Source organism: Branchiostoma floridae, chromosome 14 (assembly GCF_000003815.2).
Source record: "Branchiostoma floridae strain S238N-H82 chromosome 14, Bfl_VNyyK, whole genome shotgun sequence".
Taxonomy (NCBI): domain Eukaryota; kingdom Metazoa; phylum Chordata; class Leptocardii; order Amphioxiformes; family Branchiostomatidae; genus Branchiostoma; species Branchiostoma floridae.
In genome coordinates, this window is record NC_049992.1 from 5,559,068 (window position 1) to 5,572,319 (window position 13,252).

The following is a 13,252-nucleotide window of genomic DNA, read 5'->3' on the forward strand; positions in this document are numbered from 1 at the left end:
TAAGAAGAGAAAAAAAGGTCTTTTGTCAGTGCAAATATTTGGCATTGTGTGTGTCCTAAGAGCTTTAATGTTTGTAAATTTTTTGTACTTTGAATACCTCTCCAATACTTAATATGGGATGATCTGCAATTTGTGTACATGTACAGTCAAGTCTGCCCAAGATGACCTCACTGTTCACAGGATTCTTGAATCTGTGCCGAAAAGTATCTACATTTTTGTATATAAGAGGCCACCAAAATGTGGTCACATTGGCAATTTGGTCCTTGCATAGAGGTCACTTCTGGTTCTGTGCAGGTTTGACTGTACCTGAAAGAAATGGGAAATTGTGTATGCTGTTGTGCAGTATGTTCAAACATTTTAAATTCATCTAAATGCCTTTTAAGTAATTGAAAATTTGCATCTTTGGAAGTTTGACATTCTTGTGTTAGAAATTACTGTTAAAAGCTCTGAATAAATTCTATCAACAGATGAACTTTAAATCTTTCATGTTGATGTTGGTTCTTCTCTACTGTGGAAATTGGTGAACTAATTTGTTGAATTTGACTCTAAAGATGAACTATGTTCCTAAAAAAAAGCTTTATATTTTTATTCTCTCATCTCTATCAATGTATATACACTGATAGTATGTACATACATGTAGATGTATTGATTAACAATACCACATGTAGTGTTTTTACTTAAGATAAAAAAGACTTACATGTAACATTGGTAGTGTGTTTCTTAGCTTTAAGTCTCTGTGTGTGTCATAGATTCAAAAGAATATAAATCTTATTCTATGAGGTAATAATTTTATATGATGTGTATGTAATTGATTGTCTCTTGTTATACATTATACAAATGTATGTGCAACTTGACAGCAGTGTTCTATGCCAGTGTAAATTCATATTTACTTGTGGCTTTGCTGTTTTATTTTACACAATTGTAGATGCTTGCTGGTCCTTATTCTTCTGTTACAGTACTGTAAATGCATTTAAGTTCGCGGGGATGTAATTTCGCGGTAGCGGGAAAAATGACTTTTCGCAGTGGTTTTAATTTCGCGGTAACACCATAGACTGCAGTCTAATACTATAGTAGAAAAATGTACGCGGTGGTTTTAAATTCGCGGTGAAGTGGTCGCCGTGAAAACCGCGAACATTAATCCGCCGCGAACATTTCTGCATTTACAGTAATTTCATCCTTAGCTAGCCAGATGGTTTGTTTTTGTCTCTCATACACAATTTTGCGCATTTTCATACATCATATCACGCCCTGTTAAACCATTGGAGGCTATAATTACTTATGTGGTACAAAAAGCACACAGTAACTTATTTGTTCGTTAGTCCTGAAATGCCTGCAGTCCCTGCCAGGGTTGTAGCCAGCCTGAAATCATTTTCAGTCCCCTTGATTTTGAATGGGAATCCTATGGAGTACCGAAGGCATGGCATGACGTTGCGCGTCATTTCTAGGGGGTCTGGGTCCCAGAAAATCTTTAAATCAAGACCCTCTGAAACAGTATTTCCTGCATTTTGAGGTGGAAATTGTGCTTGTAGACTAAGCTGTTCAATGTCATCTGTTTTGGTGAAGAAGAACACATGGGTTTCAGTTTTTTTTATATATCTTTACATATCAATTTTGGTCTGCCACAGGGGACGGAATGGGGAAAACTTTTTTCAGTCCCCAGCTGCAAAATTCCTTCAAAGGAATGAAGGACAGGTGCTGGCTACATAACCCTGGTCCCTACCCTTTGGTCTTCGTACATGTACTGTGCTGTATGTTCAGCAACAAAACCAATAGACTGATTCTATGCAAATGCCACACAGTGAATTCCAGTGATACACCTTGTCAAGATAGTGCTTTGTGTAAATAATACCAACCAGGTTTTGTACCTATTGTAATGTTTGCATGGGGCAGCTCTTAAGTACTAAATTTGTCTAACCAATAAGATTTACTCGCAAACTTACTTAGACTCGCAAAGGAACACGGAAAATTTAGATTTTTTTCATATAAGTATTTTCATTGGAAAAAAAAAACTATCAATGGTACAATGGTACCATAAGGTACAATGTATATGCACAATTTTTTTACCACTGTAAGAAGTTAAGCATTTTTCACCATAGATTTTGTTAGAAATGTGACAAGGATGGGTAAAATATGGAGGCAATGGTCTTACTATGAAGGTTAGCCTATAATGTTAAACAGAGTTTGTAAGTGTATATGATTTTCTACTTGTGTGTAAAGAATTCCCAGCTGTCTGTACAGTGCAATCTTCGATCTAAATGATAAGACTGTGTTTTGATACCACCTTTGGAAGGAAAATATATTTTCAAGCATAAAAGGACAATGTGTGGAGTCTGTATTTTGGGTGAATGGGTTGATGCATGAATGATTGGATGTTTTAACACGTATCTATTAAGTACAAACACTACATTCACAGTTGATAATGGCAAGGACATTATATATTGCCCTTGATAATGAGTGAAGGCCAGAAACGAATCTTTAGAGAGCAGTACAAAGATGCCCCTTCCCAAAGGCGGTCTAACAGCGCCCTCTGGTGGAGGCAGTCAGCAGCACACTGTTTTCAGCCTGTAGTATTGTTATCACCCACTAGTCGGCGCTTCAATACCGTACAATGTGAGTGCGTGTGCTGTATTCTTGTACATATGTTTGGGAGACTTACATGTATACAGACTCTGTAAAACAAAGGAATGTAAAGGATTTGGACAGACTTTGCGTGTACACAGGTAGTTAGAGAAGTGAAGCCGACGAATAGACAGTTCATTTTGATTTCCCCTTGTGGCCAAACTGTCCCAGGAAATTTAAAAGGGCTTAGAGACACGCTATAATCTTTGACGTTTAATCTTTGCGCTATTCCTCACATGATTAGACTACTGAACGCTTAATTTCCCTTACTTGATATATATTCTTCGTGTTTTGAACTATTAGCCTGAAAAGTTTATACATGAATAAGATATCCTGTGATATAGTATATGAACAGTTTTATTCAAATGTTGCGAACTTGCATAACCTGTAACGGTCGTGCTTCATGAAAATGTCATTGATCGATGTTTTTAACATGCGTATTTAGTGCTATTGATCGACATTTTTTAACTAGTGTAACGCTATATGCATTTTATCCATCATGATCGTCAGCAAAATGTTACTTAACTAATGATGATTTCAATGACTCTGTAAAGTTTCCAACGCAATTCAGCCCTTGGCTGCAGTGTGGCAAAACTGCAGCATCTGAATAAACAATTATTATCGTTATCATATAACCCCCATAGAAATATTCGTTCAGCGAAGCCAAGCCAAGACAAGGCGTGCAAGGTAACTATGGTAAGAGGCACTAGTAGTCTATGGATTAGTATTGAGTAGGATGTTAACGTTATATATAAGATCATTTAACGTCCTTGGTATTGGCAATAATAGATGGGCTTGCAGTTCGTACAAAAGTCTTCATATCAGACAAATTGTACGCCAAAAACTGGAATATGTAATTCTGTATCTTTGCAAGCCTTGTGCTATGTGCTTTATTTTCCCGTTTTAACCACGACACCGAATTCGTTCAATCTGATCATGATTTGGCGGTCGTTTTGGAGCATCTTCTCGTTGCGGTCGGGAGTGGTACTGCAGATTAGACGCTTACACTGAATTATAGGTACATTGTTCCAACTTTGAAAGTATCTAAGGTTTGAAAGCAAGGAAGCTTTAACGTTCATTTTGTATATACAATACGTGACTGTTTTGGTAGCTTACGATGTATTGTTTAAATCTCATGGGAAATATACAGCTATGGTTAGCACTGACTTCTCTTTCAATTGACAAGGCAGAAATGTTACTTTCATGCGCCAGTGATTCAGTAGATAGCATATGACTACATCCATCACGATTCTTTCTGCCCGCAATACATCCTGACAGAAACCAGAATAACTCCAAACAGAAACTGTCAGTAGTCAAAAAATCACGTTCTAGCAACGGCATGTACATATTAATTGAGTAAAGGTTCGGAGTCTATTTGCCTCATTGCGCCCTTCAGCTAATTATAGAGAGTTTATTATACATTTTATTTCTAACTGCCTCTCCAATGACCAGAAAAGAAAGGAGTTATTTGAAGAGGTTTGCAAAACACACAAAAATTTCCAAACGCTTACCGACGAAAACAAAACTATAAAGCTGTTGACGTCACATAACCCACTCATCATAGAAAAAGTGGGGTACTTCGTCTTCCACTGCTTCCAGAAAAGAAGTCAAACCCCAAATGCGTAGATTGTAGTTCTCAGCAGTCAATATCATTGATAGAATAGTCACTTGTTTACACTTGTCACCATTGTTATCTACACCAAATTACTTTATTTTATGTATGTTTACTATATCTTCTGTATGCTTCATGTTGCATTTAGCCCTCGGGCAAGAACTTGCAAATAAACGTCATTATAAACGCTAGAATTGGTGTAGAGATAAGGAGGATGTAGATTTCTTTCTCAAAAACATGAATAACGGTATATATCTGTAACTAGCCATCATATTAAAACGCCCAAATGCAATCACTTGACTACAGACAAGAAAGCATAAGAAAGAAATAATTTCAAAATCAAAAGTAGCCGCCATATCAAAGGTGTGATGTGCCCATGGCATTTTGAGTACAGACAAGTCAGAAACAAAATTCAGCTTCAAAACGATATCTAATCTCAGTACGTTTTGTTGTAGAGTTGGAAAAATAGGAGTTTATATAAAAAAATAACCGCCAAATCCGAATGGTGTAATGTACCCACTGATATTTGACTACAGAGAGGCCAGAAACAAACTTGCAGCTTCAATGCGATACATACTAAGTATTTTGGGCCGAACGGTGTAATGTGTCCATGGCATTTTGTACAGACAAGCCAGAAACAAAATTCAGCTTCAATACGATATATAAGCTCAGTACGTTTGGTTTTGAAAAAAGATAGTTAATGTAGAAATTAATCGCCAAATCCGAATGGTGTAATATGCCTAAAGACATTTACAAGCCAGAGACAAAATTCAGCTTCATAATGATACATGTATATTGTCTCATTATGGTTGGTTGTAAAATTGAAAAAAAAAAGATAATTTATATCAAACCTAACTGCCAAATCCGACTCATGATGGTGTAACTAGCCATCATATTAAGACGCCCAAATGCAATCACTTGACTACAGACAAGAAAGCTTAAGAAAGAAATAATTTCAAAATCAAAAGTAGCCGCCATATCAAAGGTAATGTGCCCATGGCATTTTGACTACAGACAAGTCAGAAACAAAATTCAGCTTCAAAACGATATCTAATCTCAGTATGTTTGGTTGTAGAGTTGGAAAAAAAGGAGTTTATATCAAAGATTACCGCCAAATCCGAATGGTGTAATGTACCATAGATATTTGACCACAGAGAGGCCAGATACAAAATTGCAGCTTCAATGCGATATATAATCTCAATACGTTAAACTTTGGTCTTGAAAAAAAGATATTTAGTTTATATAAAAACTAATAGCCAAATCCGAATGGTGAAATATGCCCATAGACATTTACAAGACAGAGACAAATTTCAGCTTCATAATTATACATGTATATGGTCTCAGTATGTTTGGTTGTAAAATTGGAAAAAAAAGATAATTTATATCAAACCTAGCTAACTGCCAAATCCGACTCATGATGGTGTAATGTGCCCATGGCATTTTGACTACAGACAATCCACATACAAAATTCAGCTTCATAACGATATCAATTTATAATCTCAGTACGTTTGGTAATGAATTGAAAAGAAAGAGAGCTTATATCAAAACTAACCGCCAAAACCGGGTGTAATTTGCCCATGGCATTTTGACTGCAGACAAGCCAAAAAAAAAATTAAGCTTCATTACGATATACAATCTTAGTATGTTTTGTTGTAAAATTGAAAAAAAAAGAGAGTCTATATCAAAATTTAGAACGAACGAATATTTACGAACGAACGAATATCAAAATTTACTGCCAAATCCGATTAATGTAATCATGTTCATGGACATTTAACTACAGACAAGCCAGAGTCAAAATTTCGCTTCTTTGCAATATGTAATCTCAGTCTGTTGGTTGTAGAATTGAAAAAAAGAGAGTCTACATCAAAAGTAATCACCAAATCCGAATGGTGTAATTTGACTACTGACAAACCAGAAACAAAATTCAGCTTTAATAAGATACATGTAACGTTATACTGTCTCAGTATGCTTGGCTGTAAAATTGATACCGTTTGCATCAAAAGTAAGTTCAAAATCAAAAGGTCTAACAGATCCACTTGAAAGACAAGCTCTATACAAAATTCAGCTTCCTTGCGACAGTATCAGCTTTCATTACATAAAACCGACCAGAGGCGTTTAATTTCGCAGACGTCTTTTTTTCCACAACGTACACTAAGTGTTTTGCACTTTTGAAATCAAGGTAACATTTCCGGCTTGGAAAATGTCACTAATCTGTTTTGCGTGGATAACTTAGCAACGAATCGTAAAGTTAACCAACTCAATGTGTACACGTGGCATGCAAATGCCAAGGACTTTATTTAAAAGCCTATCCAGACCGGGTGGAGTGGTTGTTTGTGTGTGTCGGGGGGGGGGGGGGGGGACTTTCATTTCGCATAACGCTCGAAAGGCTTACGATAGCGCCACCAAATTTAGTGAATTTTCTTAGAAATTTGTTGGCGACAATTTTTTAACAAAGTTTAGTGAGTTTTCCATCTTTTAGTGTTGCCCTGACAACCTGTTGTTGACAGGCATTTTAACGAAAATTGTTAATTTCGGTTCCAACAATGTATTTTCAGGTTTTCTCGCTTATAATACGCAACTGCACTTTCATTTCATGAATAAGATCTTATCTAATTGTACAAAGTAAACATGTCATTCCGGACATGATAACTTTTGTAAAAGCATTAATAAAGTACCCTGGACCATAAGATTTCACAAATACAATATCATAGTTAGTTTGCGGAACTCTGTCGAAACGCAATATTGGATTACACTGAAATTTTCCGTTGTTTAAACTGCATTTCATCTTGTATATATCTGTCACGTTTCAACAACAAATATGTATAAATATTCGTACTCTATTACACACATAGGCTTAATGCAATAGTTAAACTATTACATAGAATATGTAAGGTAAGATATCATTACATCATTACTTGTAGTTTTGCTAGTGAACAATAAGAAAGAAACAGCTAAATTCATGTTACCACTAAATCTATGTCTTCTTTCAAAACAAGTGGATACAAATTAGTTTTTTTTTGCCTGAAATGTTGCCCAAGTATGTCACGACATATGCAGTTTCCTTGGCTTCTACTAAATCATACCAAAAGCATTCACCTTTTTCTTCATTGATATGATCGTCCTTGCCCTACTACTCACATTCCAGAAGGACCGGATAGGTATCATGGCAACCTGGCGCCGTATCTACAAAACTTACCAAACTGATGAAGAGAAATTGAGATCAAATGAAGATTAAGTGAATGAAAAACCGGTGAGATCGAATTAAGGTAATCATGTTACGGAACGTGTAGATTCCCTCCAGGCCTAACGCACCAGCATGTACTATTAGCACATCATAAAAGATGTTGAAAAACGACTTTATAAGTCTTTTTCAGTCGTATTCAATTTAATTACAGCAAATTAAGGCCAGCCCTTTGAAATTGCCTTGGCTAGTTGGGCGACCTTGGCTGCCTGTAATGTCAGCCGAATGAATAAATAAACAAATTTGAAATAAAATTGATATCGATATATATCTTTGAATAGCTCGGTGGCGAGCTTGAAATTTTAACCGGATACATAGATTGCCAATAATTAAGCAAAAAATATCTAAGATAGATTCTACAATTAGTGTAAATGTATGGAAATGATATCAATAGTGTAGTATTTGATTGGGGGATTGTGTAGACTTGATCCAACCGCACTGGCTTATGGTGCTACTCACTGGTGCGGCACTGCGGGGTTCGAAATGTTATAAATAATGATAATAATAATAGCCTTTATTGCACATTCATGGCTTATCGGGCTAAGTACAGCATATAGATACAAAAGGTAGTAATGCAGTACACATGGTTTCTAAAACATGGATTCTAAAACTAGTCTAATACATTTGTTCGGCTTCTTCTCGTTTCTTGGTAATGTTGAATATGTAGCTTGAGATGTGTTTGTATAATGTCGTTCGATCAAACCTCATAAGAAAAATGAATTTTTCAACATCAGACAAAGAACAAATTTCCTTAGTGTTTTGTGTATTTTGTTCTCTTCTAAGGCATACATTTGTGTATTACGCACTGAGTATCTAAATTACAGAAAAAATTGCGAACATATCGCTGACAACAGTGCCGCAGTGAACGAACCCCTCATTGCCGCGCCGGGGCTCCAAGTGCAGTGAGATAACACCTTTAATCATGTCAATAAATGTGGTGGTTGTACGACATACTAAAGACAGAGGCTTTATACATTAGGCCTCACACAAACAAAATCTATGTACCTTCACCCACGCATGTCCACGCACAGTGCGTGGGTGAAGGTACAGCCACACATAAAAACAGGGCATCTTCCTTGTCTGCTCCAAATTGCTTTAGGAAACTGCGTCTTCCGTATAAATTTGTACCAATTTGTCCTTGTGGTCACGCTGACGTGCAACGCATTAGACCCTGGTAAACCAAACAAACTGGCCGCGCCCAGAATGTCACTTTTACATATTCTAACCTCTACTTAATTACCTCCATGACAATTGGAGTTTTTTTTGGCTTGTGTGTTTGTACATGTATGTCTGTGTTTCCGGATATTCATCACCATAACTTGAGAACCTCATGATGGACTACAATAATATTTAGTATATAGTTAGGGGTTGGAAAGCGAAGGTCAAGGTCTATTTGGGGCCCCCTGGTGTGTGACCTTGGTACTGCAACAGAACTCCAATTTTTTGCATCTTTTGACCTGGACATGCTATGGTCTTGATTTCTTGGTGGCAGATAGCTTATGATCTAAGGAAGAAGTGATGTATGTTTTGGGCCCCCTAGCAGCTTGCTCTGGAAATGCAAGGGCGTTATTTCAAGTAACAGTGTTGACACTGAATTAATAGCCAATTCACAAAGATTGACAATTTACCAAAAAGAAATTTGTGGTGGTTAAAATACATATTCGCGTCTTTTTGGGGGGTGGGGGGTGGCGGTGGCATGGTAGGATTTTCACCAATGGATTTTTGTCAATTTGAAATGTTTGTTGCAAATGCCTAGCGCACTTTGGAGCAGTATACTATTGCGTTACCAGCTATACATACGCACAATCACAGTGCCCCACCGGTGCCCCAGGTGCAGTGAGATACCACCTTTACCTGCTGTACATACGCACATACAAATTCATTGAGCCACGGGATCATTTTGGAGTACATTTATGTTTAACTTCAAACGTCCGATTTCAGACATTTTGTTTGATTTTCTGTTTGAAATCTCTGACATCTAATGTACATCAAACAGAGATATAACCTTCAACCTCGCTCACGAGGCAAATATATACAATGTATCAAAAGAAAATGAAACATGACGTGTACCGCCCGCGGCCACATCTATTTACGCAACACCGCCGGATTCGAAGAAGCTTTTATACTTAAACACCGCCCTCTGATGCGGATACTAACATAATGGTCCGTGCGGTGCGGTTGTGAGCACAGTCCTCCGGTCTTTATTTGGTCTCAAAAACCCATCATTTGAGGAGGCTGCATGACAACCGGCTGGAACTAGTATTTATCTCCAGGCGGAGGGAATTGTTTTTCTCTTTTTCTTGCATCGATTCTGTTGCCTCAGTCTTTGCGCTGAAAGCCTTGCGAGACGGACGCAGGGTGCTATTTACATCTGGATAGAAGGTACGTACTCCGACATTTCTACGATTCTTCTGGAGAAAAAAACCCGGTACATTTCATCTTCCGAAGCTTGATGATGGCATATGGATTCATTTTCATTTGGGTTTATGCTTCAAATTTTCGATGAATTTACAAGAATTACAATGTTTTTTGTACATCACTGAGTTGGCTACGGTCACAATTGTACCGGTGCCCGTCAGGGATCTAGCCCCGGCCGGGCACCGAAGCCACACATTTGCCCCACGGTCCGGCAAACTACTGAACACCGGCGTACCCCTCGGTGTACCCCACGGATAGTTACCGGCGTCTTTTTGTTACCGGGTCCCGGAGTGATTTTAAGGCACGATCTACACCGGTTTTTCCCGATATCGGAGAACCTATAACCTCTCGCCGACAGCTTTTTTTCATCGTCTAGATGGAACTACTATGTCGCCATTACGATATCGGGAAAATTTCTCCCGAAAGGTCCGGACCATTCGTACGATACCTTACCGATAGCTTAGCAGGGGTCCCCGACAGCTTCGCGCTTGTAGATGCCTCCCGACTTCGGGAAGGCTCATTAGCATATAACGGGTGTCCGGCCCCCTACGTTCTAGATCCCTCCCGACATCTCCACAGATATCGGTAAAAACTGTGTGTAGATTGGGCCTAAGTCCGAATTGAAATAAACCCGGGGCCCGGTTGTCCCAAGGGGCCGCGTAGGAGTGACGGCCGAAAGTAAAATAAAAACGGCCGTCAGTCCTCCCTTTTTTTAGATTTAGACCGAAACTGTAGTAAGGGGTTGTGTTCACATTTATGCATAGTTCTTTACCCGTAGTCGAGGATGTGAAGGAAGTACATATAAGTATTTTTAGTACAAAGAACCTCGATATGTGGTTTCAAGTGTTTTTTTCCGATGCAAACGCACCGTTATATGCGTTGTGATACACCGTATGACTCTACTCAGTTCTACTAAGGTGTGGTTGAGCGATAAATTCTAGCATGTATACCTCTTTGCGGGCTTTCGCAGTGGACAAATGCGTTCTTTATTTCACTCCTTTATATCCCCCATAGGGAACATGTACATATATCGTGGGTCTTACTTACACCTTCGAAGGCTATCATGACCATGTGAACGGCTTATGCGGGGCACTGGCGACGTTGCTAGCAATGGCCCCTCTTCTCTAGGACGGCGCTCTCGCCGCGCTCTCTCTGCGACCTCAAATTTGACAGATCCCTCAGCGAATTGCGTAGAAAAGAAACGAATCTTTTTACACTTTGAGCGTTCTGTTGTCTTTTGATTCACACTTTTACGTTTTGTATGATATACCCAGTGTGAAAGCGAAGGTTACACATATCCTATTTAGGTCGCTGTGAGAGCGAAGCACGATCGCCGTCTAGTGGAAAGGGTGCCTTACCTGCACATGTAACACCGGATCTTTTGGTCATTTATCGAAGTTTTTGCCCTCTTTTTGCTTAACTATCTTTTGATTATTGAAAGCAACTGGCAGATCATCGAATGTTGCATGGAAATAGTACCTGTATGAATGAAAAATGCGTTTGGTGTGATGTGATATGCTATGACATGTGGTTATCGTTACAAAATGGAAAATAGGTATCTTTTAATTGAGAAATATCGCATTCATACCGCCCCCGCTGCAACGTGATTTATTCTTATTTATAGTTCCATCGTATATCATGTTGAAAGGCATTCAATGCTGCTACTAAAAATGCTGGTTGATTCTGTCAGACCGATGTCGGCAGCCCAGAGCCTTGACGTTAGCTTAAATGGCAGTTATCAAAAATGTGTGCATTGTTATGTCGCTCAGTTCTTCGTCGGCCGTACTCTCTTTATTAATCTGACAACTAAAGACGTAACTTATGGAAAATGGAAAATTGCAGTTTCTTTCTGGAATTGCATTATAAGTTTTGTACGGCGTGGCATGCAGTATTCATGAGTATGCCATTAATTAAATAATAACGACGCCAAACTCTTGTTCATAGTTTATCTTTGTTGCATGACAATTGAGGTTTTGGACTTATCCACCACTTAAGTAAAACGGTGACTTTGAAAAAAGCAACAGTGGTCGTTGGAAACTTAATCCGTGCATACCTTTGTGTTGGAAAAAAGTTTAGCATTGTACTATGTTTACTACCAACACAGATAAGCTTCCATGATAATGGTGACTCAGTTAATATCTACTAGGTTATCGGTATATGATATTACACTGCCAACACCCCCCACCCCCACCCCCCCCTCCACACACACACACAAGAAAAGTCTATTCTTTTCCATACCATGGCCGGATTGCATGGTGTACTGCAGCTTATGTTCCAAGACACTAAGATTTGACACCTTTAGTTGAACCCCACATCCCACACCAAGGAAGGACATCCTATGTATAAGACCCAAGACAAACACTACATGTGAAATAGGACTATAACATTGACTCTGTTTTTGTGAGGGGATGTTTCCATTTTCCACCCCAAAAGACGTTCTTCCTCTATAAGACCCATGGCCAACATGATTAGTATTGTAAGTTGCACTGGTGGTCGAGCTTTACGATAGTCCGTTAAGGCTCAGATATTGTTACTTTTGATGTGATGTTGGCTTTTTCATCAATCTCTGCAAAATATCTCCCAGAAAAAAGTTCATTGACCCCGTATAATACCCATGGTGAACATGATTAGTATTGTATGGTGCACTGACGTTTGAGCTTTACAATAGTCCGTTTAGGCTCAGATATTGTTACTTTTTGATATGATGTTGGCTTAAGACAAAACTTCATAAATCACTGCAAAATGTCACACAAAAAGAGGTCAATCCTTTATAAGACCCCTGGCCAACATGATTAGTATTGTATGTTGTACTGACGTTTGAGCTTTACAATAGTCCGCTAAGATTAGGACACGGTTACTGTTGAGGGGATGTTGGTTTAAGAAACACTTCATCTTTCGTTGTAAAATGTCAACCGCAAAGAAGTCCATCCTTTATAAGAGCCATGGCCAACATGATTAACATTATATGCTGCACTGTCGTTCGAGCTTTACAATAGTCCGCTGAAACTCAGATATTGTTACTCTTAAGAGGATGTTGGTTTAAGACAACAATTTATCTTTCGCTGCCAAATGTCACCCAAAAGAAGTTCATCCTTTATAAGACCCATGGCCAACATGATTAACATTATATGCTGCACTGTCTTTTGAGCTTTACAATAGTCGGTTAAGACTCGGATATTGTTACTTTTAATATGATGTTGGCTTAAGATAAAATTTCATCAATCACTGCAAAAGGTCCCAACAAAAAGTTCATTGACCCATGGTATACCGGTAGTATTTTATGTTGCACTGACGTTTGAGCTTTGCAGTGTTCCGGTGAGACTGAGGTATTGGTACTTCTGACGGAATGTTGGTTTAAGGCA